General features: G+C 36.5%; 1 protein-coding gene across 1 annotated transcript in view; it reads right to left on the bottom strand.

The window, feature by feature from the left end:
• The window catches only part of LOC110370023 (RNA binding protein fox-1 homolog 3), an 81,562-nt gene extending 74,930 nt beyond the window's left edge, over positions 1-6,632 (bottom strand). The window contains exon 1 of the mRNA XM_049839453.2: positions 6,477-6,632. The gene's annotated coding sequence lies outside the window, so the exon portion shown is untranslated. The remainder of the gene's footprint in view (positions 1-6,476) is intronic.

Below are 6,632 nucleotides of genomic sequence, written 5' to 3' on the forward strand. Positions count from 1 at the left end.
TTTTGCAAATCGTACTTAGCATGCGCTAAGCAGTTCAGAAGCTTTGATGAATGACAACCTTACCTACATATTTATGAATGTTAGTAATTATTTCGCGGAAAGGTATATAAATGAATGTTACTTTAATTTTGTGTGAAAACTAATTATATTATTTTACAATTTAAATATTTTAATAGTAATTATTTTACTCGTGCTATATATGCACATGACTGCATGGTTATTATGATTATGATTAAGAAATATAGGTAACATATATTTTATAGACTGATTTTGTGATTCCAACCGTTTGATAGATAGGAATATAAATTAAAATGCAACCATGTTTCTGTTTTATTGAATACCTGCTCTTCTAACAGATTATGACCTGCTGTTCTAAATAGGGATTTGGTTTTTTATCTATCTACCCACCTAATGTTTCAAAGGCACAAGAATGCTTAACAAATTCAAGCACAAAAAAATGTACATAACTTGAACCTTATGTTCTAGAGCAGAGAGTTTACATTAGCATTAAAAGTTGACGAGTACTGGGAATATTTGACGAGTATCCGTACAAATCAGACGACTATTGGTACAAATCGCCCTTTTTTTACTTTTGCCTTAATAAGTATATAAACCCATCAAAATGATTAAAAAAAAATTAGTTACTTAGAATAACGAATAAATATTCTATCACGTCATGCAAAAATTTTCCTTTTCTATTGAATATTTAACACACAGTAGCGCTTCAAAGTCAGGGATTTCCGAAATCCGACGACTATTGGTACTTTTACCTTATCACGTGTATCATGTGATACTGAATAGCAGTTATAAGTAGATACACTGTTTCTCTAATCTGATATTCTAAAACAAGCAGTATAAATTAAATTGATTCACGCATTTTTGAAATTTAATCAAAGCCTCAAATATAATCATCAGGGCTACATTCTGGGTATCTACATAAATACCTACTACCTAGCTATTTTGGGCACCTATCCTATCTCTAGTAGGTATCATTTACCAATTCTAGGTAATCGGCAAACAATTTTGAAGGCCTCTGTGAAACAATAAACGAAGTACCTACTTGTTCTGTTTGTTATTATTAGAGAATCAGAGCCTATTTTTTTTACTAATTGAAAGGTTTTATTTACTTAATGACGATCCATAATACCTATATTACCAACACTTGAGCACTTTATTGCATCTAGCCTATCGACAAAGATACAGTACATATACGTGTTATTGTAGAAATAGAAACTTAGAATAATTAGGCAACGTCTTGAAAAACACTACAAAAATTAATAGGTATCAATCCAAAAAGGGCTCTAGGATATGATGATGTGGCGGCAATCGGCGATAACTTTACGAGGCCACTTAAGGAAGAATCCCTCCGAGGCTACGGGATTGTTGTAAGAGGACGGCCACTGCTCATCAGCACTAGTTCATTCTCATAATAGTTGCATAAAACAAACAGATTGAAGCAACATAAAGCAAATGTACTTAACTGTTATAGAACCAACCAGCGCCGACAAGCGCTGGTAGATCGGCACCGGCCATCAGCTTTCTTTCTGTAAACGGCCTTTTACCGTGGCCCTGGTACACAAAGGGCTCCAAAGAGGAGAAACAATAACAAGGACCACCAATATTGAAAAGCTTAATTATGGCAGGAAAGGTCATCTGATGAATGCAACCACCTCAGAAATAAAATCACGACACATGGAAGATAGATTCATTTACTATGACAAAATCGGATCATATTTTACATAGATTTTCTCTGCTAGCTCTAGGAATAACAAAATACCTAGTTTGAAATACCAGAAATTCTACTCGACTTCTCCCTGGTATTGGAGTTCAAAGGATTTTTGTTGCTTAGTCTCGATTCGGAGAACTAGCTTTGTTTTGACGACGGGACAGAATATTACTTGATAGGTAATACCTAATAGATTCAGTTCAAATACAAACGTATGGTTATGTTAAAGACAGCCATTTACTTCCTGCTTCACCAGTGAGTTTGTTAGTCGATAAATTTAAAATTCAGTCTAACTTTTAGAAAAAAACTATCTCAAATCACTTCCTATAGGCATCTTTTTTTTTTAACGACGTCAAAAATCATCAAATGACCCCTCCTGCTATGGGTTAGCAGCGGTGAGGGAGTGTTGCGGTGAGCGGTGACTCTTAGGGTCAATTCACACTGAAAGAGCAGCGGCCGGCAGCGGCCGGCAGCGGCCGTAATTGCAAGGGATTGAGCGTGAGCGCGGCGGGCCGCGCGGCGCCGCGCGGCGCCGCATCGCGCCGCGCTCTTACATTTTCCGTGCTCTTACGGCCGCTGCCGGCCGCTGCTCTTTCAGTGTGAATTGACCCTTACTGCCTAAAAACCGTCGTGTTCCGTCATAGGCCTTTTATGTACCAGGGCCGCGGTATCTCTTTCGAACAACCCGCAGCCCTCCTATAGGTATCTGTCATACTAGTCATACCAGTCATAGAATCTACGTTGTTTATCTATAGTTAAAACATACCTACTTAGGTACCCGCAGAAGCATTTAAATATTATTATGAATGTACCTACGTATAAATTACCTAGAAAGTGGTAATGTCCATTTATTTTCAATGAAAATTTCGAGCCAGCACTAATTAATTCCAGTAAAAGCACATCGCAAATTATCACATCGATCTACTCAGATGAAAGAGATTAATCAGTATTACGTTCAATGCAAATATTAAATTTTTCAATGTTGTGTACCTACATACGTAGGTATATGGAATATACAAAGGTATAATATTCTGTATCATATAGACAGCGTATGTATGTACTTTTGGTAAATGTATGTATTCGGTATTGGTATGAAATGGTTTTATGCACTTACAAATATTAATGTTTTGCAACCATTTATTATGCGCTTTATATGTATTTTCGAGAGTTGAAAAAGACTCATATGTAGTAGGTACGTGAATTGTACGTGTAGTACCTAAGTTTAGTTTGAAATAATAGTCAAGAGTCTCCATCCATTTCCATGGCAAGTTACTGCGGTACGATTACAGCTAATAACAAGTCTGTCAGTCGTTTAATGAAAACATCAGGAACATGCACTTACGTAAGTAGTTTCAGCGAACGATTTCATAGAACAACCAATTTTCTCGATCGCTTACCAGTCGATAACGAGCGCGATCCGATGCACAGCACGCCTGTTATTCTTTCATTTTCATACCGCTGTATTAAACAATCAAATATGGATAAAGCTCTTCCGCGAATTTTTATAGATTGCAACCAAATAGACAGATATTTTTTCGCTGAATTTTGCAGACAGAATTCAGTTTCATTTTTGTAAGTACTCGTGAACTCGTGAAATTGTTTTTGTTATGCTTCTAAAGTACATACAGTTGATATTCTTAAAATGCACAACGTTGTTTACTATAAAGTTTCAAGTTAACTATAATAAGGTAGGTAAGCACGCATTTTCTGTACTCGAGCAAAAAATCCAGGTCATTCAAGAAATCTTGATTTATATCTAAAAAAATATAAATTTATAGTGAAGCAAAGTAAAAACGTCGTTAAGTATATTAATAAATTCAATACGGGTCAGTTATTTTTTTAATAAATATCCTAGTTTTATGATACAAACTGCTTTAAATATTAAACTTTTTTAATTCCTAAGTTATCCTGTACCTACCTACCTGCTCAGTGCGTGAAAAATATATAGAAGCATTGTTCGCATAAAAATATAGTTATTAAAAAATATAGAATAGTAGAGTGCTAGGTAGATAAGTACGTGCCGCCAACTTCGGTCTGTAATTCTAAGTTATAAAAAGTTATTCTTTTATTATCTTCAGTCTTTTATTATTCAAAATCCATGACATTTATTATTTTTAATCAGTAAACAAAGCAAGTAAAAAATATAAATGCCAATACATGTACCACACGTCATAATTTAAATATGCACCTTGATGAGGTCAGTGTTTTGTGTTCGACTTAATTTAAGAAGAATCACAGAAACAACCTTAAATGTCAAGGCCTCCTTATTTATTATAAAGTTTCGTTTCTTTGTGTTTTTAATAAGATACTACTGACACAGGTATTGTGGCCTAGTGGGTAAAGAACCAACTTCTCAGAGAGTGTGGGTTCAACTCCATCCAGGTAAAGCAAGTACCACTGCAACTTTTCTAAGTTAGTATGTCACACACATGATACATGTTTCGTAACATATCCGTGTTTCGGAAGACACGATAAACGGTAGGACGGGCTATCATTGAATATCTTTGGCAGTCGTTACGTGTTGTCAGAAGCCAGTAAGTCTGACAAGCATTCTTACCTAGGGGTATCGGGTAACTGGGTTGTGGTCATATAGGCAGTCACTCCTTGTAAAACACTGGTACTCAGCTGCACTAGGTTAGACTGGAAGCCGACCCCAACATAGTTGGGAAAAAGGCTAGGCAAACGATGAACCGTAATATAAAGCTAAATATAGCAATTGTGCCAGTTAACAGCAACATTGATGATTTCTGCGAACACAATAATTAGAACGAAATTTCCCAATACGAAACATTTGGCCGAGGGAATTGCTTTAAAAGGGGGATTTATTAATTTACACAACGTACAAAATGTACCTACAGTTACATACGAGTACATACGTCTATTTGTATATGAACTAATATTATTTCTGTTACAATGTATTTTTCAACGAAAAACCAATGTAGGTAAGCTACGCATAATTTATATTTGAAAATAATTATTTTGTATACTGACATCTTAGAATTAGTTAATGAGAGTGCGCATGGGCAGAAAATTATTTTGTTCGTCGTTGGAAGTCATAAATAATATCTTGCTTGACATTATCTTGGCATCGCTACTGCTTCTGGTTCCGTGGGAACCAAACTTCGGTGGTCGACTGAACTCGGCCAAGCTGGTAACCCGGACAGAGCTTTAGACAAGCATTCAGCCAAGACAAAGTGGATTCAGACGGTCTGTGCCGAGCGAAGGTGGGGTTTCTCAGAACGAGTCGGATTTTGTAGAGATTTATGCGATTTCAATGGCAAACTGAGGTTTCAACACAAGTAGGCTGTAACACCTACTGCTAAGTTGAAATTTTCTCTATGGCCATTTTTTGCATTGATAAAAAAACTTAATTTAAGTATATCATTTCTTAGAGGAAGTTAATTCAAAGTGCACCATTTCACCATTTGCAAGTCATTTCCTCGTCAGGATTAAAAAGGTGAAGTTAAGGCCAAAAACAAAATTATGTTCAATGAGCCAAAGGTTCAACTCTATCGTTCAATAATTAGATTAGGTACCCTCTTCACGTAGTTCAATATTGCGCAAAATTAATATAGCAAACAATTAAACTGTTTGCAAACAACGCCGTCAATATCCTCATAGCTGACGGAGACGACTCGATGCATAAGTTATCCTCATTTGTGACCCACAATCGGATAAAAATCCAAGAACGGAAATCTCATAGATTGAAATTAGGTTCCCTCGAGTGGCAAATACTTATTTATATTTTGATAGTTTATTTCATAGACTCGAAAAGTGGTTTTTAGTGTCAAGCATCAACACTGTTTACATTAACATACTATGTTTAGCGAAAGATAGACGTCGATCAAAATATTGGAATACACGGATTACAGTTTATATAGGTCGTTCCTTAATTAAATGGACTGAGTAAGGGCAACATCAAAATAGCAAGACGTGCGTCGAGCAGACAGATAAACTTTAATATAAGTGTATTGACGACACAAAGTTCTCAGCGCGTGAGTCAAAACCACGTAAATAAACGGGCATGACACCATCTCCGACCAATGTTAAGAATGTTCTTGTTATTATAAAGTACGATTTAAATTCTTGGTTGCTTCTTAACATCACTCTAATTTACTTATTATTCATAGACAATTCTATCTCGCTTTGTTCATCGTCCTTTGTTGACGTCCTAATCTCTCATTTCATAAGGTGTCTTAACTGTGACCCCACCAACCTCCGTATTTTATTATGAAAAACATTGTTTTCTCAAAGCCAGTTTGGTTTGTTTGTATTTATAATTTAGTTAAGAAAGCGTATTTTTCATAAACAGTCGGTAAGTACCTACTTATCAAAAGTTTCTTCAGTTGTCAAAGTCTACCTAAACATCTTTGAAAACCTTAAATAAATAAACATTGAAAATGAAACAATCGACACACAATATTGAAAAGTTAGCCAGTCAAATAAAGTTCGTAAATAAGAAAGTAGGTATAAAGTTTCTTTGCAAATTGAATTGAACAACTTTCCACCGGGAAATAAAACCGAGGGTTCAACAGGTTGGTTTAGTTACCCAATAAAGTGGAAACTTTTCGTCTTGTTCATTACACAACACACAACACAATTGTTACTCAGAACTTTTGCATAAGTTCCCCGGGTATAATTTTCAGTTAACAACTTTTTAAGTGCATGTTGCAAGAATGCATTCAAAGTATGTTGACGGTATTGTTATTACAAGACTAAGATGTAAGTTAATCAAAAGCGTGGAACTTACCTGGAGCGCCAGTTTGAGGGAGGTTGTTTATGAGTTGGTGGCAGCGGGCAGCACGTGTGCGGGTCGCGTGCGAGCGGGGCGCGGGGTGGCGGGGCGTGCGTCGTGTCGCGGCTTCGCGGCGGCACTACCGCGCCCGCCGCCGCCGCCGCCCGCCCG

Source organism: Helicoverpa armigera, chromosome 9 (genome assembly GCF_030705265.1).
Source record: "Helicoverpa armigera isolate CAAS_96S chromosome 9, ASM3070526v1, whole genome shotgun sequence".
Taxonomy (NCBI): Eukaryota; Metazoa; Arthropoda; class Insecta; order Lepidoptera; family Noctuidae; genus Helicoverpa; species Helicoverpa armigera.